This window comes from Oratosquilla oratoria, chromosome 44 (genome assembly GCF_046742065.1).
Source record: "Oratosquilla oratoria isolate Oo_2021 chromosome 44, ASM4674206v1, whole genome shotgun sequence".
Taxonomy (NCBI): domain Eukaryota; kingdom Metazoa; phylum Arthropoda; class Malacostraca; order Stomatopoda; family Squillidae; genus Oratosquilla; species Oratosquilla oratoria.
This window is the reverse complement of record NC_134820.1, coordinates 26327824-26352823: the sequence shown is the minus strand read 5'-3', so window position 1 is coordinate 26352823 and position 25000 is coordinate 26327824.

The following is a 25000-nucleotide window of genomic DNA, read 5'->3' as shown; positions in this document are numbered from 1 at the left end:
AGAATGGTAAATTATGAGTTACGTAAATAAATTAGGAGGACCTTTACTTTTGGAACTAAATACTTCTTTTAACACTATCACGCAGACGGGATTAGACAATTCATGGTAACACAAAGACTAAATTGAACGGGTTTCCACTTCTCAGTGAGCGTCTAAAGATCCTTTCTCTGAATAATCAAACTACGTACGTTTCACGAAAAAAATAATTGACTGAAATCAAACAAGAAATAACTAGAGACATTCCGTCCAAAAATGAACTTCAAATAACATTTGCAGCAGTTGCCATTGTCAATGATGATAAAGATGACAAAAATGGTAACGACAATGCTGACGATGGTAATGAAGCCAAGGACAAAAAAATTGAAATGAGAGGAGCATAAGAGAGAGAGAGAGAGAGAGAGAGAGAGAGAGAGAGAGAGAGAGAGAGAGAGAGAGAGAGAGAGAGAGAGAGAGAGAGAGAGAGAGAGAGAGAGATAGAGATAGTGAGATAGAGATAGTGAGATAGAGATAGGGAGATAGAGATAGGGAGATAGAGATAGGGAGATAGAGATAGGGAGATAGAGATAGGGAGATAGAGATAGGGAGATAGAGATAGGGAGATAGAGATAGGGAGATAGAGATAAGAGATAGAGAAAGAGAAAGAAAATGATAGAGAGATAGAGAGATAAGAGAGAGGAGAGAGATAAGAGAGAGGAGAGGAGAGGAAAGAGAGGAGAGAGATAAGAGAGAGGAGAGAGGGGAGAGAGGAGAGAGGGGAGAGAGGAGAGAGAGGAGAGAGAGAGGAGAGGAGAGAGAGAGAGGAGAGAGAGGAGAGAGAGGAGAGAGAGGAGAGAGAGAGGAGAGAGGAGAGAGGAGAGAGAGGAGAGAGAGTGAAAGAGTGAAAGAGGTGAAGAGGAGGCGGTGGGGGGAGGGGGAGAGGGGGAGAGGAGTGTGGTGGAGTAACAAAAAGGAGTGAAATACTGCCAGACATTAGACACGTATAGGACGAAATTACGGTGGACAGATTTGTTAGAACGAGACCGTCATTGCGAACATAGAGGGAAAGTTCTATGTGCGCAGAGTTACCCTAATACACACATGTATACATACATGCATGTGCACATGGCCACATTCGTAAACTCAAGCCCAGACCCAAGCCCAGACGCGAGCACAAACACAAGCCTAAGCCTACACCCGAACCCAAGTCCAAATTGAAGCCTATAACCCAAGCCCAAACCCCAAACCTAAACCCAAGCCTAAACTCAATCCCATACCCAAGCCCAAACACAAGCCTAAACATAAGCCTAAGTCTATGCCCGAACCCAAGCCCGAACTGGAGCCTATAAGCCTAAACCCAAGCCCAAGCCCCAAACCTAAACCAAAACCTAGACTCAAGCCCAAACGCAAGCCCAAAGCCCAAGCGCAACCCCAAGCACAAGCCTAAGCCTACACCTGAACCCAAGCCCCAACTAAAGCCTATAAGCCTAAACCCAAGTCCAAACCCCAAGCCCAAACCCCAAACCTAAACCCAAGCCCAAACCCAAGCCCGAACCCAAGCCCAAACGCAAGCCCAAACGCAAGCCCAAACACAAGCTCATACACAGGCCTAAGTCTATACTCAAACCCAAGCCCGAATTGAAGCCTATAAGCTTAAACCCAATCCCAAACGCAAGCCCAAACGCAAGCCTAAATACAAGTACAAACGCCTAAACCCAAGCCTATTCCTAAGCCCATACCTAAGCCCAAATACAAGTCCAAATGTAAACCTAAACCCCAATCCTAAACTCAAGCCTAAACTCAAGCCTAAACCCAAGCCCTAGCCCAAGCCCAAACGCAAGCCCAAACCGAGAAAGCCATCTAAACTTATCTAGAATGCCAAGTACCATTATACTTCCGAACGGTAGAAAGCGTTCACCGAAGGTAGAGCCGGGCTTTAAAAGTATAGCCCTAAATCACCCAATTAATCTTTCTTCCACGATAGCGTCTCTTCCGATTTTATTCTGATTAGAGCACATTTCGAGCTTGAGACCTGGAAATTATGTTGGCTGTCCTTATTTTTTTTTAATATATTTTTGATATATTTTAATATAATTGAAATGATATATAATAACATAATATACATACAATTTTGATATAATTAATATAATCAATATAATTGATATAATATAAAATATATATTTCTTAAATATATTTGATTAAATTGAGGATTAGATCCAGTAGGGCTCTGACTGGGGTGAAGATCTATGTCATCACAAAAAAAAAAAAAAAAAAAAAAAAAAAAAAAAAAAAATTATGTGAGTGAAGTTGAGTGAAGTTGAGTCAAGAGGTTTGGTGTGCCAGAACTTTTGGGAGGCGAATGGAAGACTGGAAGTAACCCTTTCCATTCAAGGGAATACTTTAACCCACAACTCCACACCAATCACAGTGCGAATCAATGGTATTAATAGTTGTCGTTTGACTATTGGTTAGAATTTTTGGGAACATGTATACATTCGCTTTCATATATGCACATAAACACACGCACACACACACCCACACACACACACACACACACACACACACCCCCACACACACACACACACACCTCCACACACACACACACACACCTCCACACACACACACCTCCACACACACACACACCTCCACACACACACACACACACCTCCACACACACACACCTCCACACACACACACCTCCACACACACACCTCCACACACACACCTCCACACACACACCTCCACACACACACACACACCTCCACACACACACACACACACACACACACACACACACACACACACACACACACACACACACACACACACACACACACACCTCCACACACACACACCTCCACACACACACACCTCCACACACACACACCTCCACACACACACACCTCCACACACACACACCTCCACACACACACACACCTCCACACACACACCTCCACACACACACACCTCCACACACACACACCTCCACACACACACACACACTTCCACACAACTCCACCCACCCACACGTCCACGCCCCCTCTATAAACAGTTCTTTTACTCCACGCCCCCCCTTGCATATACAGACCCCCCCTTGCTGAGAGGGGGGGGGGAAGTCAATACATAGAAAAACTGATATACCTGGAAGACTTTTGAAAATAAGATTTAGTAACTATGATACTTCTGGATTATCTCGTAAGCTTACCTTTACATTACTGACCCATTTATTGTCAAGAAATTAACACGTAACTGGTAGATTTTCTACTTTTCTCCTAAGGTTTGCCCCTCCCCCCCTTCTGAAAATCACTTACGCCTCCGTAGAGGACCTGGTGCCCCTTAGGTTAAGAATCACAGCTTTAACATCTTTATTCTATGTGTCTTCTGGATTACACTTAATATTATTTTCTTGATTTTTATTTACTATTAGTTATCTGTCAATTTATTACTATTCACCGTTTACCTGTTTGATTATTATTTAACTATACCTATACATTTATTCTTATTTTTATACTATATTTTTTATTTTCATTTTTTATTTATTATCATTATAATCTTTTCCGCATCCGACCTAGTTATGGACCAAAAGGTCTTCTGTCGGCATGCTCCTCCTTTGTAATCCTTTGTATAAGAAAGGCCAGTCGATTTGATCTACTCCTTGTTCTCATCTATTTTAACTTGAGCCCCAAAGGTCATTTTGGGACATCGTTCTCAGTCTCAGTGAGGGCTAGTCTCCTCCTACCCCCAAGTAAAGAAATTTCACCATCTGACATCAGGAACACCCATCTATCAGGACATGATACCAACTTGTGCGTTCATCAACTTTATTAGCCTCATGTCAGACCCCGCCCTCTTATGTCGTCTTCGACAATACTTTCTAGATAACAAGACCTAACATTAGAATACTAGTACATTAAAATACTAGTACAAATCATTGGATCAAGGGTGTTTGTGTATTCCTACACTATACCTAATCTTTGCATTTATTTATCATTTGTATTTGTATTATCTTGCGACACTGTTTTTGACCCAAGGCAGTGGACAAGATGCAGGGATGACCCGTCATCCAAGAGGTGCCAAGAGAAGAGGGAGGGAGGAGGGTGGAGGGGAGTGGAGTGTGTAGGGGATGGAATGGGTGGGAGTAGTTTCTGTGCTTTTGATGTTTTGCTACATCCCGCGTAAGGGGGAAGAAAGCCTTTGGTATATGTATGTATGTATGTATGTATGTATATTAGTATGTATGTATATACGTATGTATGTATATACGTATGTATATACGTATGTACAGTATGTATGTATGCATGTATGTATGCATGTATGTATATACGTATGTTTGTATGTATATACGTATGTGCGTATGCGTGTGGGTATGTGTGTGCGTATGCATGTGGGTATGTGTGTGCGTATGTATGTGGGTATGTGTGTGCGTATGTATGTGGGTATGTGTGTGCGTATGTATGTGGGTATGTGTGTGCGTATGTATGTGGGTGTGTGTGTGGGTATGTGTGTGCGTATGTATGTGGGTATGTGTGTGCGTATGTGTGTGCGTATGTATGCGCGTATGTATGTATGCGCGTATGTATGTATGCGCGTATGTATGGGCGTATGTATGTGCGTATGTATGTGCGTATGTATATGTATTTTTCTTCGTTTTCCAAGCGCACACCAGCGTGCCCTCTCCCTCACCCTGCCAATAAATTATTCTAAGGCTGATTATTCTAATTGGTTGATCGAAGGAGTGATTTGTTCAATTATTACTTTCTTCCTTACCCACTCACTGAATCCAGCACGCATCTACACATGCACACTGACGTACAAAGATGCGTGTGTGTACACACACACACACACACACACACACACACACACACACACACACACACACACACACACACACACACACACACACACACACACACACACACACACTCAAGCATAAGGACAACATATGCAACCAGCTGCTTGAAGAGAAATTTGGATAAAACTCTGAACACAATGGGCAGACTGAGCGGTTTTGAATGAAGAAAACGTCATGTTGGGTCGGAAGATATATGCACAGCTGGGAAGAGAGAACCCGACCTACGTCCCCAAAGAACGATACAAGGTCAAGGAGATTTATTGCTCAGTTGTGGTTGTGGGCGTTGTGGTTGTGGGCGTTGTAGTTGTGGGCGTCGTGGTTGTGGGTGTTGTGGTTGTGGGTGTTGTGGTTGTGGGCGTTGTGGTTGTGGGTGTTGTGGTTGTGGGCGTTGTGGTTGTGGGCGTTGTGGTTGTGGGCGTTGTGGTTGTGGGCGTTGTGGTTGTGGGCGTTGTGGTTGTGGGCGTTGTAGTTGTGGGCGTTGTGGTTGTGGGCGTTGTGGTTGTGGGCGTTGTGGTTGTGGGTGTTGTGGTTGTGGGTGTTGTGGTTGTGGGTGTTGTGGTTGTTGTGGTTGTGGATGTTGTGGTTGTGGGTGTTGTGGTTGTGGGTGTTGTGGTTGTGGGTGTTGTGGTTGTGGGCGTTGTGGTTGTGGGCGTTGTGGTTGTGGGCGTTGTGGTTGTGGGTGTTGTGGTTGTGGGTGTTGTGGTTGTGGGCGTTGTGGTTGTGGGTGTTGTGGTTGTGGGTGTTGTGGTTGTGGATGTTGTGGTTGTGGGGGTTGTGGTTGTGGGGGTTGTGATGGTTGTGGTTGTGGTAATGGCGGTGGTGGTTGTGGTGGCGGTTGTGGTGGCGGTTGTGGTGGTGGCGGTTGTGGTGGTGACGGCTGTGGTGGTGGCGGTTGTGGTGGTGGCGGTTGTGGTGGTGGCGGTTGTGGTGGTGGCGGTTGTGGTGGTGGCGGTTGTGGTGGTGGCGGTTGTGGTGGTGGCGGTTGTGGTGGTGGCGGTTGTGGTGGTGGCGGTTGTGGTGGTGGCGGTTGTGGTGGTGGTGGCGGTTGTGGTGGTGGTGGCGGTTGTGGTGGTGGCGGTTGTGGTGGTGGCGGTTGTGGTGGTGGCCGTGATGGTGGTGGTGGCTGTGATGGTGATGATGATTGTGGTTGTTGTGGTTATGGTGATGATAGTTGTGGTGTTAGAGGTAGAAGTATGGGTAGGGGTAGAAAATATACATCACAAAGCATTGATATCTACTTCCTCTGGTGAAACTTTACTAGTTTCGTTTTCAGAAAATTGTCCATTTTCTACATAAAAAGTCTTCAACCTGCACAATATTTAAGAGTGGTTTTCAAACAGTTCATCTTCATCACGTTCAATGACATCTTTACCTTAAGAAAAATATCTTTAATTCAACAACTACTAGTACATACGAGTACAGATACCAAATCCTTTTCCCTCTTACAAGGGGGGGTAGCCAAAAAACAAAGGCATAAAATCCACTCCCACCCATTGCATCCCCACGTAATCCACTACCATCCACCATGCTCCCTTAGCTCCTCCTGGATGACGGGTCATCCCTGCATCTCGCTACTTGTGTCACCCAATTATCACGAACACCCAAGGAACTAAAACAAAGATTGTATCCTTAACAACAATCTAGTACTTTCTTGAGCCATATGCTTTGTTTTTTAATCAATATACGCGTTTAACATGTATATAGTGTATCATTGACGAGTTAAACACCATATGAGGACGGAGCCCTTTATTTGTACGACGTTTCGTTTATTATGAACATTTCGCCCACGGGACGTTTGGGCCAGCATTCTCAACCTTTCCCAGTGTTCCATGCCCCCCTCCTCCTCCTCCTCCTCTTCTTCCTTCCCCCCTTTCTTCTTTTCTCTCCCCGTTCCCTCCTTTCCCCTTATTTAATCTCAAGCATATGTATCTCAACTTGTACTTGAAAAAGCTGTAATAAGCGAAACGTCGTACAAATAAAGGCTCCGTCCTCATATGGCGTTTAACTCGTCAGTCTTGTCGGCAACTGTCACTTTCATGAAAAATAGTGTATCATGTATAGATAGTGTGTGTGTGTGTGTGTGTGTGTGTGTGTGTGTGTGTGTGCGTGCGTGTGTCTGTGTGTGTGCGTGCGTGTGTGTTTATGTGCATATATGAAAGCGAATGTATACATGTTCCCAAAAATTCTAACCAAAAGTCAAACGACAACTATTAATACCATTGATTCGCACTGTGATTGGAACTGAGATGTTGGCCATCACAAAAAAGAATACTTGGCAACTTTCGAATTTTAAAGAAGTTTTCAAGAAAAATCTGCCAGGAAAAAATGGACAATTTCCTTTCGTCTTTTGAAATTAGGTTTCTGTGGACTGTGACTTTTTACAATTGAAATTTGTTACGTTAATACCTTTTGTACTGTTGATACTTTTCTCTTGATCCTTAATGTTGTCGGGAGATTTTATTAATGTTAATGTTAAAACAACAACAACAAAAACTCACTTTCCTTTGGTCTTCAGGTTGCCACAAGGAACGAATATTTTTTTTCCTACTTGATATACGTTTTATTACGATGAATTATTTTCTCATTAGAATTATTATCTTTTTTTTTTTTTTTTTACATAATCCTAGGGTGTCTTCCGATGGGGGAGACTATTAACTCCACGAGGAACGTGGCCCTTAAGTTTGTTTAATATAAATTAAAAGAAAATATATGAAAAATAATAAGGCGGGTGGAGGGAAAATGTAAAATGAGCGGAAGCTCTTATTTCAACGTTCCGACCGAATTAATTATCTTCAGGAAGCTGATCTTATTCTATACGAGGTCCACGTGATTAAAGATGGCGAGAGGCCTACGCTAGGAGGCGCTGAGTAGCTGCGGCCGAAGCCCGTCACCTTTGCCACTGCTGAGAATTGGAGGGAAGTACGAAACTCGAACCCACAACTAAGTGAATGCGAAGTCAGCAAGCTTCCGATTACGCTACTAGTACAGTCAGATAATAAAACCGGTTAGAATGTAACAACAACTTTTCTCTAGTTAAAGCTTACAATTATCTGGGTAACTGCAACAAGATACACGTGCGTGTCTAGTATAAAGGTACCGAGGCCTACTTAGGTTGATCAATAGACTTATCTGACCTGACCTAACCCGATCAGTTCTGACCTCACATAGAACCCGGTATGGTTATCTACTACCTTACATTGGGTTTCTTATCTTATTGATCTGGTTTCTACTGACTTGTTGGCTTCGTCTGTTCGGTTGAACACTCTCTTACAATTGATAAACTTTCATTCCATTTGGTCACGTGTTTTTCATTGTTGTTAATCCTGGGCTTTTTCGTTCAGTTGCTTGCTCTCTTGGATGGGAACGGCGTTAGGATAATCTTGTTAAGTGACGCACTAAAAGCACATATTTGACTTTCAATTACCCCTTCGCTGAGGTCACTCGCTAACCAATACTATCAAAGGGGCCAATAAACTCAACCATTTTTTTTTTTTTTTTTTTTTTTGAAGATGAAATATCAGTTTTATAAACGAATTCATCCTTGTCATTGGAACTGGCTCAGGGATGAAAGCGTGTTGCCAATGATGGAATAGGGATGGATGGATGGATGGATGGATGGATGGATGGATAGATGGATAAAAAAAAGTGGCTGCAGTTGTGGTTTGTTTGTGTGTGTGTGTGTGTGTGTGTGTGTGTGTGTGTGTGTGTGTGTGTGTGTGTGTGTGTGTGTGTGTGTGTGTGTGTGTGTGTGTGTGTGTGTGTGTGTGTGTGTGTGTGTGTGTGTGTGTGTGTGTGTGTGTGTGTGTGTGTGTGTGTGTGTGTGTGTGTGTGTGTGTGTGTGTTTCACCATGGTTTACTTATATTGTGTGCATTTCTCCCTTTTCATACGCAACTATATAAATTTGGTGAACAATGGAGAACATGTGCAATAAAAATGTGAAGACCTAAAGAGATGATAGTTCAACTTCATTACTTCTAAATTTGGGTAATGACTATATCACTATAATATACTGTATCCACTCAACTTTGGGGCCTAGATGATTGTTATTCATTTCATTCAACATTGTGTAATATATTTCATAGGTTCCATTGGAATTCAGCCCACGTGGGATTCAGCCCAAAGGGATTTTGCCTAACCTAACCAAACTACCCCATTACTTTTAGTGAATTTAAAAGTGGACTGAATCCTGTGTGGGCTGAATTCCAAGCCCACCTATTTAATATCCTGTTAATTATTTCCAAATAATTTAGTGGCCTGTGTGAATATGATCATTATCTAAAAAAATAACTACTGCACTCAAAAGTAGCCTAAATCACACTGTATTCATTAATTCATTTATTCATTTATAAATGACGCAATATGCTAAAATTTTCTGTTTCCATTTCAGGATCTGTATCAACAGCTTCAATCCCTTCATCATCGGCTCCACTTGAATTATCTGCAAACCTGACTCCATCAAAAAGGTCACTATCAGACTCCTCCACAGGCGCCACTTCTACTAAATCATTTTCATCTAAAAGAAAGTCATCAACATCTCTGGACAGATTAATCATAAAAACTTCAGCCTCTCAAAAGAAAACATCGACAAAGAAGTTGCAAGAATTATATTTGCTATAAATTCGCCATTTCGTTTTGTTCAGCATCCTCAGTTTCTCAAGATGGTTCAGAGCCTGAGGCCAGGTTATATTCCTCCACCCAAAAAAGATATTGCTGATAAATACTTGGATCTTGTGTATGAAAAGGAATATAAAAAGTGTGCAGATGACCTGAATAATGAAACTGTATGTCTTTCAATTGATGGGTGGTCTAACGTCCATAATGACCCCATAATATGTGTCACTCTAACAACATCCACTGGTCAGATTTATTTAGTTGACACAATAGACACATCAGGGAACCTCACACTGCTGAATATCTTCTACAACTTGTAGAAAATTCGATCAAGAAGGCTGAACAAGATTTTGGTTGTCACATTGGAAGTGTTTGTGACAGACAATGCAGCAAATGTCGCCAAGATGAGAAAATTCTTGGAGGAATCAAGTGAACCTGAGCATACCGTCCTCACATACGGCTTATATCGTTCCTTGTATACTTGTGACAAGTCTATATAACATTGCTCCTTATATTGATATGCTAAAAATGTCCTTTAGCAGTCAGATCGCATATCAGATAGTAATCCCAGAATATTTAAAATCTATAAAAGAATGTATTTAAATCAAATAAATCTGATTTAAATAAAAAAAAATCGATTTTTTATTTTTTAAAGATTAAAAAAAATTGCCAACCCTGGTGTCCACTTACCTCATACAATAATACCTGTTAAGTTAACTCCGGCTAAAATTGGCATTTCAAAGCAAAACAGTGCCTTAAAAATAGTTTCTTATTTCACTATAAAAATTTATATTAACTTATACTAATTGAATAAGTCAAATAGTTTATATATTTGGTTCTATATACAATGTAAGGTTTGTAGTTTTGATATATCTGTCCAATATAAAATGTTAGATTACAAAGAAAGCAATAGCCTCCGCTAGCGGGCCCAGGGGATCTGGGTGAGCACGTCCTGTGTAATAGTAGTCCCTTTATATATATATATATATATATTATAAATTATATATATATATATATATATATAATTTTTTCAGAGATATTAGAGTGAGCCCAAGTACCGTTGCCAGGTACCCCGAGGAGGAGGGAGGTGGAGGGAGGAGTAGGAGGGAGGAGGTGGAGGGAGGAGGAGTAGGAGGGAGAAGGAGTAGGAGGGAGGAGGAGTAGGAGGGAGGAGGAGGAGTTGGAGGGATGAGGAGGAGGTGGAGGAGGTGGAGGAGGGGGAGGGAGGGGGGAGGGGAGGAGGGGGAGGGGAGGAGGGGGAGGGGAGGAGGGGAGGGGAGGAAGGGGAGGGGAGGAGGAGGAGGAGGAGTAGGAGGAGGAAGAGGAAGGAGGAGGAAGAGGAGGAGGAGGAAGAGGAGGAGGAGGAGGGAGGAGGAATAGGAGGAGGAGGAAGAGGAGGAAGAGGAGGAGGAGGAAGAGGAGGAGGAGGAAGAGGAGGAGTAGGAGGAGGTGGAGGAGGTGGAGGAGGAGGAGTAGTAGGAGGAGGTGGAGGAGGAGGAGGAGGAGGATAGGAGGAGGAGGATAAAGGGAGGAGGAGGAGGAGGATAGAAGGAGGAGGAGGAGGAGGATAGAAGGAGGAGGAGGAGGAGGATAGAAGGAGGAGGAGGAGGAGGATAGAAGGAGGAGGAGGAGGAGGATAGAAGGAGGAGGAGGAGGATAGAAGGAGGAAGAGGATAGAAGGAGGAGGAGGAGGAGGATAGAGGGAGGAGGAGATGGGGTTGCAGGGATGAGATGGAGTTGGAGGGAGGAGATGGAGGGAGGAGGAGATGGAGGGAGGAGGAGATGGAGGGAGGAGGAGATGGAGGGAGGAGGAGATGGAGGGAGGAGGAGATGGAGGGAGGAGGAGGAGGAGGAGCAGAAAGCGAGTTAAGTTGAAATGCCATATCCTACTCATCCTCTCTCATGTCGTTTCACCTCATCCCCTTCCTCCTCCTCCTCCTCCTCCTCCTCCTCCTCGTGTTCTTCTTCCTCCATTCCTTTCACCTCACTTTCCTCTTCCTCTCATTTCTCCTCTTCCGGTTGAACTTTTAAATTTGTATTTTTTTTTCTTTTTCTTTTTATTATTTTTTTTTTTATTGGTATATCGTTGGACCGTTTCCAATTTCCTGTTACATTTCTAGTTGCAATGAATCCATGCCATGATAAATCATTTAACAGAAATATCCTGCTTTCTATTTGCCTACCTTAACCTCATTGATTCTTAGCTAAATCGCTAAGTTGCTAAGTAACCAAACCTCAAGGGTTTAATGGGGAGGGGAATTTCACATGGAGCATTAATATTCAATATTTGCATTTACACACATTAATTCCTCTTATTAAAATGTAGGATCAACCAAGCATTCAGAAAAATATTAAACATGAACATTTGGAGGATTTGTGGGAAGATGAGAAGAGGGTTCTAAATGACAATAGACAGGCCTTTTAAATCTTGAAATTATTTAGATTTAAAAATAGAAACAAAACAAACACTGAGATACTTTTAGTAGTTGTTAGATCTCTCTTCCTCCTCTTATCCCAACCTGTTTGGAGCGCAAAGTCAAAATGTTCATCAGAGAAGTCATATGTCTCTTTTAAAAATTGCTTGGTTGAGCCTTGCTAAGTCACAGAAAACATTTCGTCAATTCTCACATGCGAGGGTATGTCAAGGTGTGAATGCAGGCCAATATGTGCCTGCCCCTTTCGAAAAATACAAATCATTCCACAAGAATAAAGATGAAATGAATATGACATCTTTGGCAAGTGGTATCATATCATTAAAAATATATATATGTACTAGCTGCTTTGCAAAAAAATCTATGCAGTAACTATTTTCAGAAACTTTTGTTGCTAGAATTACAACATATTTGGAAGACTTCATGAAATAAGTCTTGCGACATGACGTCATGTCGAAGGTATCTCTGTTTGCGTCTCCCGCTTATGTCAATAACCAGGGCAGACTTCGGTTTTCAAATATCGGACGTAAACAATGATATCCGACAACGGATATTGTTTTCGAGTATGTAGTCCAAGACTTATATATATACTCGAATAACAATAGTGTGTTCAACAATTAATGAACGCTAAATTAAGTTCCATGTTCTCGCTGATAAAAGTTAGTGTTTTAGTTAAAAATTCCAATACAAACTATGCTTATATTTCAAAACGATGGTAATATAAACGTAGCTATCGGCATTGTTTCAACAGAAGGTATAGTTATTAATCTAAAACATTTATTTAGTCTCTTTTAATATATCTATAGTTTTCATATGGTGAGTAGCGTCACTTGTTTTTTATATATATATATTTTTGCTTTCCATCCTATTAGCTTTTGTCTTTGCGCGCGCAAGTTCGTATATTTGTGCGTGTGTATAACTATATACCACTCCCACTCCACTCCACTCCACTCCTCTCCACTCCACCCCCCTTTCCCCCTTTTCATCTTAGCTTCTCATGGATGACGGGTCATACGTGTATCGCGCCTACTGTCCTAGGTATTCAAACTGTGAATATAACTAATTTTTTTTCTAATTGAATGTACAGTAAACAAGCTACGTTCGTAGGTACCCGTTCATCTTGATTGATCAAACTTATGTTGTATGTATTTCTATTGGACTGTTTTTCTAGGTTGTTCAACAAGTTGACACTTTCACCATATCAAACCAATTTAATTCAATTCTTTCATCGATATTTACAATAAAATCATGTTACCTCTTTACATTTTTTTCTCTTAATGAGAACAAACCCTTTAGTTAAACATTTTGTTAGTGTCGTTTGTCTTACATGTTGGGGATCAATTTGGATACATTTTTTTTTTTTTATACACTTTGTGTTTTATGGGTTTCATACCACAGTTGCATATTGTAATCTAGGTCCGGATTAGTTTCTCAGTTTTTTTGTTTATTGTTTAATTCTATTTATTCGATTTTTTTATTTCTGTAGTGAAAAAATATCCTATGCATCCTAATAGTCTATGTTTGTCCACAATCATGCTGATTAGATTCTCACATTATCGACCATTTATGCTGTGCTTGATAGTCATGCTGATATGCTTGTCGACTGACAAGATCTTTAATCACCAGATATTTCAGGTCTTACTCTCTTTCGCTCTTTTGATTATTTCACTCCTCACTGGACAAATAATTGACACTTTTTGCATTTTCCTTTCTCCAATATTTTGCATTTCCTGATATCAATCTTCCTCGCTCGTCCCGGTGTGTGTGTGTGTGTGTGTGTGTGTGTGTGTGTGTGTGTGTGTGTGTGTGTGTGTGTGTGTGTGTGTGTGTGTGTGTGTGTGTGTGTGTGTGTGTGTGTGTGTGTGTGTGTGTGTGTGTGTGTGTGTGTGTGTTTGTGTGTTTGTGTGTTTGTGTGTTTGTGTGTTTGTGTATTTGTGTGTGTTTGTGTATTTGTGTGTATTTGTGTGTTTGTGTGTGTTTGTGTGTGTTTGTGTGCGTGTACGTGTGCGTGTGTATCACCATGGTCTTAGATCACGTGTTGGACTCATGATCTACAGGAGAGGAGAGAGAGGAGAGGAGAGACAGGAGAGGAGAGAGAGGAGAGAGGAGAGAGGAGAGAGGAGAGAGGAGAGAGGAGAGAGGGGAGGAGAGGAGAGAGGAGAGAGGAGAGAGGGGAGGAGAGGAGAGAGGAGAGGAGAGGAGAGGAGAGGAGAAGGAGAGGAGAGGGTGAGGAGAGGAGAGGAGAGGAGAGAGAGAGAGAGAGAGAGAGAGAGAGAGAGAGTGTTACCATCGTAGGACCCAGTCATATTCATTAAGCACTTTATTCTCATGACTAACCTATGACATATGATCACTATTGGTCAACTTTCACTTCGTTAAAGGAAAGACGCTTTAAGACCTTATCACATTGGGGTATTTTACCTCCAACTTTTGGAGCAGATTTGCAAACCACAGTTTTCGGGAAGAAAACGTATGATGGAGGAAAATAATTTTCCTTCAGCATATCTTAAGACATTCTATGTAAATTGTTGAGGAAACAAATTAGATTGCCCTGTTGATTTTGATGATGATATGATAGATCGGTCATATATGAGCACTGAGCTCTCCTCCGGGAGGGAAATAGCTGTCGATCACGAGTCCAACACGTGATCCAAGACCATGGTGAATCACACACACACACACACACACACACACACACACACACACATATTTATATACATCCATCTTCAATTAGTTTTCCACCACGTGACTGAAATACCAAAAACGTTTAGAAAATAATTTTGCACTCACAATAGTCTATTAAACACAGATCCTCCCTATGCACCCGATATTATGTAAATAAGACATGGAAGAGTTGGAAAATGCACGAGTTATGGATGTGTGATGAAAGTATTTAGTGCACAGCGGACAATTTGCATACGATCCTCGCGGTTTCGAGGGACATGGAAACTTCAGTCAACTTAATTCCTCTGGTACAATAATGGGTTTCTGTGTTTCATATTTTTGTATTGGGGGACAATACACGAGTTTTTATACACACCTCTTTTCTATTGCGAGTTTTTGTAATTTTCTGTGTTTGTTACGCTAGGTTAAAATTGTAAAGCCTATCGACAAAATGCGTTTAGGTCTAACGATGTGGAACGCGTGAAAGTTTTGATACGCATGTGAAATTTTAATCGTTTAGTAAAGCAGTCTTAATATTGTTGTAAAGAACAACCCTTGAAGTATTTTTCTATTACTTTGTCTATTTATTTTTCAAACATTATCAACACAAACTTTAGTAAATATTGCAAACGATGGCCTTTGTAAGATAAATGCGGCATAAAGCTACACTTTCAATCCCCACATTTTTATTTTATTTTTGCATTTTTTTGTCATTAAACATTTTTGTAACCAATTTTTCACCTGGTCCTTCCAATTAGAACTACATCATATTTCTCTGGTGGGGTCATATTTGTATTTGAATAGACAATCCTTCCAATTGAAATACACGAGTAGGATTGATGTATTTCTTTGCGATTTTCTTTGTGGGGAGATCCTTCTACCATGTATTAGGACCCTTTCACACTAGGCAACTAGTGACCGTCACCAGTGACCGTCACCAGTGACCGTCACCAGTGACCGTCACCAGTGACCGTCACCAGTGACCGTCACTGGTGAACGTCACCAGTGACCGTCACCAGTGACCGTCACCAGTGACCGTCACCAGTGACCGTCACAAGTGACCGTCACTAGTGACCGTCACTGGTGACCGTCACCAGGTACCGTCACCAGTGACCGTCACCAGTGACCGTCACCAGTGTCCGTCACCAGTGACCGTCACCAGTGACCGTCACCAGTGACCGTCACCAGTGACCGTCACCAGTGACCGTCACTGGTGAACGTCACCAGTGACCGTCACTAGTGACCGTCACTAGATGCCTACCATTACTTTAAACTGAGCCTTTCACACTACGTCACTGCGGTTGCCCGGTTGCGCAACAGGCTATGTCTGTTGCCCGCTCCGGTAACAAGTGACCGTCAGTGGCAGTTGCCGTCTCTTTTTCTTGACCAGCAAAGCCAACAGAAGCACCTCCTCCAATGATGCCATTCTTTTGACAAATGAGATGAGAAAGGATTCCACAACTCGGTGACCGTCAACAGTTGCTTGCAGTTGCCCGAGACTTTCACAGTAAGCAACTAGTGACTGCCACTAGTGATGGTCACTAGTTGCCTAGTGTGAAAGGGGCCTTAGGGTTTTTACTTACCACCACATTATTAGTTAAGATCGTATTCGTTCTAGAAAAGCTAGCATTTATTAGAGTCATTTTGTCAGCAATAAAGAACAATTTTATCCTTGAGGGCAATATCCCAACAAAGAGGTGGAACATGAGAATGAAGGAGACTGCAAGAGACCATAAGGCCTACACTAGGCAGTTCCATGTCCATTACTGTCAAATTTTTTCCATTTTCTTTTCCTGTTGTTATTTATTACTGAACATTTTACGTAAATGTTTGAAGAAAATCTCTTATAGTTGCACTCGACCAACATCACGTATTTTCTTTAGTCATCAATCATCATGATTGTATTGATCGTACTGTATGATCACCAATTGTTCTCAGAAATCTAGGTTATATCATACTAGCTTATATGAAAGGAGAACCCAACTACCTCAATCTATCGTAGTGCTGCAGGTTATAATTATACAACTGCGAAAAAATAAAACTACTTTAGACGCTACATATCGATGTCAACAGTGTCAACAAAAATGTATACAATACATAAATGAATAGAATAATATAAGATTAAAATTTGTGCCATACTAGTCAAATAGCGTATTTTCATGTAATCTTAAGCCCTTCAGTATATTTGCTTAACATGTTTTGTTATCTTTGATCACATTTTCGGTGGTATTCTTAGAAAAGAAAATCCTTATAAAAATCCTATATAAACCCTAGTAAAAGAACGATTTATATAAGGAAATATTTTTTATCAATACCACCGTATGAATCTTACGGTGGCATTATCAAAAAACAAATCCCTTCCAAGGATTTATAGAAGATTTATATAAGGAAAGAATTTTCTTTTTAACAATATCATCGATAGTTTCGCGGTCGAAAATCTCCCTGGACGAAGATATCAGGACTCTTTATAAAAGCTACATTTCCCCCGACGCTCTACACTTCATCTCAGTGTAGCTTTGAGTCATGTCTCAATTCCTATCTCAGAGGGCAATCGTATTTCTTAGAGCCTCTCTTTATATATTTTTTTCATCCTGAAGGGACTCGTAGATTTTGGACAATGTTTTTGGCAAATTGTGATTTATTCAAAAGTGTTTCGTAGAACGAGTAGGTTATGTGTTGTCCCTGCAATTGCGATTGCAAATTCAATTCTGTGATATAACGTGTTCCTTTTTACAAAGCTTCTTCTGGCAAGGATTTCTTCCCTCGCCCACTCTCGCCCGACTCCCACCCTCGCCCACTCCCACCCCCGCCCGACTCCCACCCTCTCGCCCGACTCCCACCCTCTCGCCCGACTCCCACCCTCTCGCCCGACTCCCACCCTCTCGCCCGACTCCCACCCTCTCGCCCGACTCCCACCCTCTAGACCGACTCCCACCCTCTCGCCCGACTCCCACCCTCTCGCCCGACTCCCACCCTCTCGCCCGACTCCCACCCTCTCGCCCGACTCCCACCCTCTCGCCCGACTCCCACCCTCTCGCCCGACTCCCACCCTCTCGCCCGACTCCCACCCTCTCGCCCGACTCCCACCCTCTCGCCCGACTCCCACCCTCTCGCCCGACTCCCACCCTCTCGCCCGACTCCACCCTCTCGCCCGACTCCCACCCTCTCGCCCGACTCCCACCCTCTCGCCCGACTCCCACCCTCTCGCCCGACTCCCACCCTCTCGCCCGACTCCCACCCTCTCGCCCGACTCCCACCCTCTCGCCCGACTCCCACCCTCTCGCCCGACTCCCACCCTCGCCCACTCCCACTCTCACCCACCCCTTTTATAGTATTCCAGATAATGAGCAGTTCGTAACTAGCAATTGAAATACGTGATATTGTGACTTGTTAAATATACTTTCCACAAAGAAAATAATACACGGATGTATTTCTCTTGTATTATGAACACACGTCAATCAATTGTTGTTTCAAATTTTACTGACTAGAAGCCAGAAGCCCATAGCGGCTTCGTGCGGTTTTGTGCGGTTTATTGCGGTTTTGTGCGGTTGTGTATGTTTGCGAGATTGCTTGTCTGTTTGTATACATTTGCCTATGTACCTATTTGTGTGCTTGTCTATGTTTGTCTGGGCGTTTGTGAGTGTGTTCTTGTGAGTGTTTGTGTGTACTTGCGTTTATATGAGAGGCTATGTGTATGTATATAACGGCGTTATTGATATTTGACACTTTCCCTGATTATCCCTAGAGATTTGTACAAGATAAAGATTTTTCCACAAGTTATGCGCTCCCTAAAAGGGAGAGGGAGAAGGAGAGGGAGAGGGAGAGGGAGAGGGAGAGGGAGAGGGAGAGAGAGAGAGAGAGAGAGAGAAAGAGAGGGAGAGAGGAGGGGAGAGAGGAGGAAGAGGAGAGTTAGAGAGGAGGTAGAGGGGAGGTAGAGAAGAGGGACAGAGGAGGTAGATAGGAGACAGAGAGGAGGAGGAGAGGAGTTAGAGAGGAGGTAGAGAAGAGGTAGAGAAGAGGAAGAGAGGAGATAGGAGACAGAGGAGGCAGAGAGGAGGTAGATAGGAGGAAGAGAGGAGGTAGAGTGAAGGAAGAGAGGAGGTAGATAGGAGGTAGAGAGGAGGAAGAGAGGAGGGAGAGAGGAGGGAGAGTGGAGGAAGAGAGGAGGGAGAGAGGAGGGAGAGTGAAGGAAGAGAGGAGAGGGAGAGAGGAGGGAGAGAGGAGGGAGAGAGGAGGGAGAGAGAGAGAGAGAGAGAGAGAGAGAGAGAGAGAGAGAGATTGAGAGAGATTTTGGTTGTTTTATCTTGAAAAAGTGAATTTAATTTTCGTGTTGTTTTTTGGAAATAAAAAAAGATGTTCCAGTGGTAGCCCTTGCATTTTAGTATTCACCATATCCTCTTCCTTCGTCCCAAGCTTATGATCTTGTTATACAATCTTGTGTTCAGGTTGACATAGGAAGGCGAATTGCTTCGAACTAGGAGACTTCAACCTCGAGTAGAGGTTCTGATGGTGTCTGCGCACAAGAACCGAAAGGTCCCGCAAAAAGAAAAAAAAAAAAAGTAAATAAAAAGAAAAAAAAGTAAATAAAAATAAAAATAAATAAATAAATATAAAGATAAATAAATACATAATAAAAAGATAAATAAATGAATAACAGATATAAAATAGATTAGATAAATAAATAAAATAGAATAATGAAAATTAAATAAAATTAAATAAATTAATTAACTAAATAAACAAATAAATATTAAATAAAAATAAACAAAAAATAGATTGAAAAATAAATAAATAAACAAAAAAGTCGTCTCTCCGCATACGTCATCTAATACATACATTCTGACTCCCACCAAACAGCGTTTTTATTCAGTTAAGAAAAACTTCTTTCCCAAAAATGTTGATGTCCCCGAGTGAGGTCGGAAAATTGTTATGGAGCGTCATCTGCTCTTCTTGGGAGAAGATCCTTCGGCGACAACCTCCCACGCCCGGTTTCTCCTGCGTCAGTGTATAAATCACGGTGCCAGGGACGGCGTGTCCTCAGGAGTATAATCTCGTGGCACCGTGGAAGAAAGTGGCATCCTCAGAAGTGTCCCGGCGTGGCTGTTGCTACGGTGGGTCCCCGAGAAGGGCTGGTTCTTGAGATGCAAAACTGGGTGCTGTGGGCTCTCAGGGTAGTGTTAAAAGAAAATTGTACATATGAAAAGAAGAGTTCTGGTAGGGATGACTTGGTCGTGAGTGTGACTTGGGTTTTGACTTGGGTTTTGATTTTGATTTTGATTTTGATTTTGATTTTGATTTTTTTTTTTTTTTTTGTATTTAGGAAATACTTTTCCGATTCTAAGATTACTGTCCAATGCTGTTGGTACATTTTTCAAGCTTGATTTAAAAGAAAATTGTACATATGAAAAGAAGAGTTCTGTTCGGGATGACTTGGTCGTGAGTGCGTTTTTTATTTTGAGTTTTGTTCTTGTTATTTTGTTGTATTTAGGAAATACTTTTCCGATTCCAAGAATTCTGTCTAATGTTCTTTGTATACTTCTAAAGCTTGATTTAAAAGAAAATTGTACATATGAAAAGAAGAGTTCTGGTAGGGATGACTTGGTCGTGAGTTGTGACTTGGGTTCTGATTTTGAGTTTTGTTCTTGTTATTTTGTTGTATTTAGGAAATACTTTTCCGATTCCAAGAATTCTGTCTAATGTTCTTTGTATACTTCTAAAGCTTGATTTAAAAGAAAATTGTACATATGAAAAGAAGAGTTCTGGTAGGGATGACTTGGTCGTGAGTGTGACTTGGGTTTTGATTTTGATTTTTTTTCTTGTTTTTTTTTTTTTTGTATTTAGGAAATACTTTTCCGATTCTAAGATTCCTGCCTTATGCTGTTGGTACATTTTTCAAGCTTGATTTAAAAGAAAATTGTATATATGAAAAGAAGAGTTCTGTTCGGGATGACTTGGTCGTGAGTGCGTTTTTGATTCTGAGTTTTGTTCTTGTTATTTTGTTGTATCTAGGAAATACTTTTCCGATTCCAAGACTTCTGTCTAATGTTCTTTGTACATTTCTAAAGATTAATTTAAAAGAAAATTGTATATATGAAAAGAAGAGTTCCGTTTGGGATGACTTGGTCGTGAGTGTGACTTGGGTTTTGATTTTGATTTTTTTTCTTGTTTTTTTTTTTTTTGTATTTAGGAAATACTTTTCCGATTCTAAGACTTCTGTTTATTGTTCTATGTATACTTCTCAAGCTTGATTTAAAAGAAAATTGTTTATATGAAAAGAAGAGTTCCGTTTGGGTTGACTTGGTCGTGAGTGTGTCTTGGTTTTTGATTTTGATTTTTGTTCTTGTTATTTTGTTGTATTTAGGAAATACTTTTCCGATTCTAAGATTCCTGCCTTATGCTGTTGGTACATTTTTCAAGCTTGATTTAAAAGAAAATTGTATATATGAAAAGAAGAGTTCTGTTCGGGATGACTTGGTCGTGAGTGCGTTTTTGATTCTGAGTTTTGTTCTTGTTATTTTGTTGTATCTAGGAAATACTTTTCCGATTCCAAGATTTGTAATGTTCTTTGTACACTTCTCAAGCTTGATTTAAAATAAAATTGTACATATGAAGAGTTCTGTTCGGGATGACTTGGTCGTGAGTGTGACTTGGATTTTGATTTTGATTTTTGTTCTTGTTATTTTGTTGTATTTAGGAAATACTTTTCCGATTCCAAGACTTGTGTCTAATGTTCTTTGTACACTTCTAAAGCTTGATTTAAAATAAAATTGTACATATGAAGAATTCTGTTCGGGATGACTTGGTCGTGAGTGACTTGGATTTTGGTTTTGGTTTTTGTTCTTGTTGTTTTGTTGTATTTAGGAAATACTTTTCCGATTCTAAGATTCCTGTCTAATGTTGTTGGTACACTTCTCAAGCTTGATTTAAAACAAAATTGTACATATAAAGAGTTCTGTTCGGGATGACTTGGTCGTGAGTGTGACTTGGATTTTTATTTTGGTTTTTGTTCTTGTTATTTTGTTGTATTTAGGAAATACTTTTCCGATTCCAAGACTTGTGTCTAATGTTCTTTGTACACTTCTAAAGCTTGATTTAAAACCCAAAATTGTACATACTTTAATTTTCTATTCTTATTATTTTGTTGTATTTAGGATTTCAAGATTCCTATCTAATGTTCTTAGTACACTTCTCAATATTGATTATCTTTATTTTGTATTCCTTAACGCCACAAAGAACATATGTTATGACTTTTTTACTAGATCAATTTTACATGTATCTAGGATTCCGAGATTCCGAGATTCCTATCTGATGTTCTTAGTACACTTCTCAAACTTGATTCTCTTTATTTTTTGTCACTTGATACCACAATGAAAAATAGCAAATGTTATGACTCACTAGATAAATTTTACATGTTTGCAAAGGCCCTTTCTGTGCGTTTCCCTGTAAACTATGTCCATGTAATACAAAATTCAAAACCGAAATACAAAATCTATGTCTTAGAAGTCATGCAGTAAAGTTGGTCGAAGCACAAAATACAATATTAAATATGAATCATGCAATCATATATCATGCTAAAAGCTAAAGCTGACACCCAGTCATATATCCAATGCCCGTTTTTATTAACGTTTAATCAGAAAAAAACTCGAACGTTTCAGCTTGCATTTTAAAAACCCATTCTTCTTCTTTTTTTTCGACCAATCAAAGCACGTCAGCCAAAGAGATCAAGTCCATCAGAGAGTGGCAATAAAAATGTAGGTTTGATTGAAAACTTATGTCACCAGTTTTAGCGTAAAGTTGGACAACATATCTCTGTGGAGAGTTGGGCAAAAGAATTCGTATAAAGTTGGATAGACGAAAGCTGTAAACGTAAGGACAAGGATACCACGTGTTCGTGTACGTGGACAAACAACCTTGTAAACACACAGATGTATAAAAATGTACTTACTGTACGAACGTGGAATGTATGTAGACTTATGGATGCCGTATATATAGTAATATAGTCCAACCAGTCACAAAGAAAGCATAGAAACATTGAATATAGCTCCTTGTGAGAAAGTTCAAACTACTTATTATTACAATCTCGTCCAACATGGTATTTTATATTACGTTTACAAACGTGTCTTTCATTCGTGTGTATGAAAGAAAACGTTTGCAGTCTATAACTTTCTTTGCCCTTCTGAAAGTCTTTCTAGTGTTCATAAGGCTATTACTAGCGCTTCTATCCTTGAGGGTAATACTGCACCGAAGAATTAAAGTAATAGAGATGGTAAATATTAAAAAGAGAGTATCAGTAAAGAGAGAGAAAGCGCAGAAACTAAATGAAAAATAAGGGAAAATAAACGAAGGCGCTTTATGACTGCCGATGGAAAGAAGATTCGAATGCATTGGAAAAAACATATAGACGACTTTGCACACATTCAACGAAGAGCTGTTGAAAACGTTAGCTTGCCTTAGGGAAATAGTGGAATGAATATCCAATAGAAAATTGGCGAGTTAAGTGTTCTACTGAGAATTGTATGCATGACAGCGGGGAGGAGAGAATGTGTAGGAAATGGAAAAATGCTCTACCAACGGAAGAGACCCACAATGCGTTTCATCGAAAGAAAAAAAAAAGTCTAGGAAATTAAAACAAACTCAATTCACTGGGGGCATATTCTCGTAATATCGAAATAGGAAAATAACGCCATTTAAAAACGTAGTGAAATAGAAATAGAATTAAGTTGTACTAAATGGAAATTGTTGTACAGAACATCATACGAAAAGAAAGGGAGAGGAGTATTTTTTTTAATCCAAGGTAAAGTTGCTAAAACGTTAGAACATAGAATATTTTCTTAGGTATTTCTATGGAGGGAGAAATTCCGAAAAAGCTATAAGATAGTAACACTATCTAGATTTCTGTGCCGGGCACTATTCTTCGATTTTTATCAAATCGGGTTTTGCTAAATGAGAACTATTTTGACCCAAATTCATACTTCTAAACGAGGGCGTTAGACCTAGTATAGAAAAAATCTAGAAACTTGCACTATATCAATCTTGTAATACTGCCAATTTTTTTTCCATAATCCCCCCAAAAAATTTAAGTATTCTCTTGAGTACTTTGGAAATTTATCTATTTTAATTTCTCTAATTTTTTGCTATTTTTTGAGTGACTTCTTCCTGGTCCCTATGTCGAAATAGAATTCATTCTCATTTTCATTTGTAAAGAATAGACGATTGTTTAGAAGTCACAAATATGTTAGGATGAGTTGTATGATTCCTTATCAACAGTGCTTCCTTTCAAAGGGAGTAGATAGGATGCCTTTTTGATAGGAAAACCATCTAATATATATATTTTTTGTAATTTAGTCGTATTTTCAGAAAGATTAAGAGTTGTATATTCTCTTCACACACACCCATACACCCACATACATACCCATATATATCCACACACACTATACACCTATACATCCACACACACACATCCACACACACACACACACACACACACACACACACACAAACACACACACCCATACACACACACACATCCACACACACACACATCCACACACACACACACACACACACATCCACACACACACACACACACACATCCACACACACACATCCACACACACACACACACACACACACACACACACACACACACACACACACACACACACACACACACACACACACACACACACACACACACACACACACACACACACACAATTTCCTTCATCCATCCACACACCCACATCCACACACAACCACCCAGCTATACACCCATACGTAAATGACAACTTTGTCTTTGTGGAAACGCTACTCTAAAATACTGAAGATGGCTAGGGAAGTCTGATTCACATCAAACTAGATTTCCTCAGGAAATGTACCGGGGAAGTGGTAGTTACCGTTTCTACTCCAAGATATTGACTCCAATTTGACCAACCTTGGATCTTACCACCGACTACAAATGACATCAGGTTTATAGATCCTGTCGCTAGGCACATACCCACTCCCCTACCCCCCAAAAAAAGTTTATATATATATATATGTATATTGAGGCATTGTTGACAGGTTGGTGGAGGTGGGTGAGGAAGACATAAATCAGAGTCAAGTTTATTTCTGACTAGTTTCGCACAAATAGGCTTCTTCAGAGAAATAATGTAATGAAGAAGCCTATTTGTGCGAAAACTAGTCAGAAATAAACTTGGACTTTGATTTATGTCTTCCTCACCCACCTTCACCATATATATATATATATATATATATATATATATATATATATATATATATATATATATATATTATATATATATATATATATATATATATATATATATAATGAGAGGGGTGTAGGTAAAGTCCAGGAAGGAGCAGATCTATTTTATTCTCCTCTAATTTTTCGACAGAGTCTTCTTCAGGATATTTTGGTCTCTGAGGAAGACTGTCGAAACGTTAGAGAAGAATAAAGTACATCTG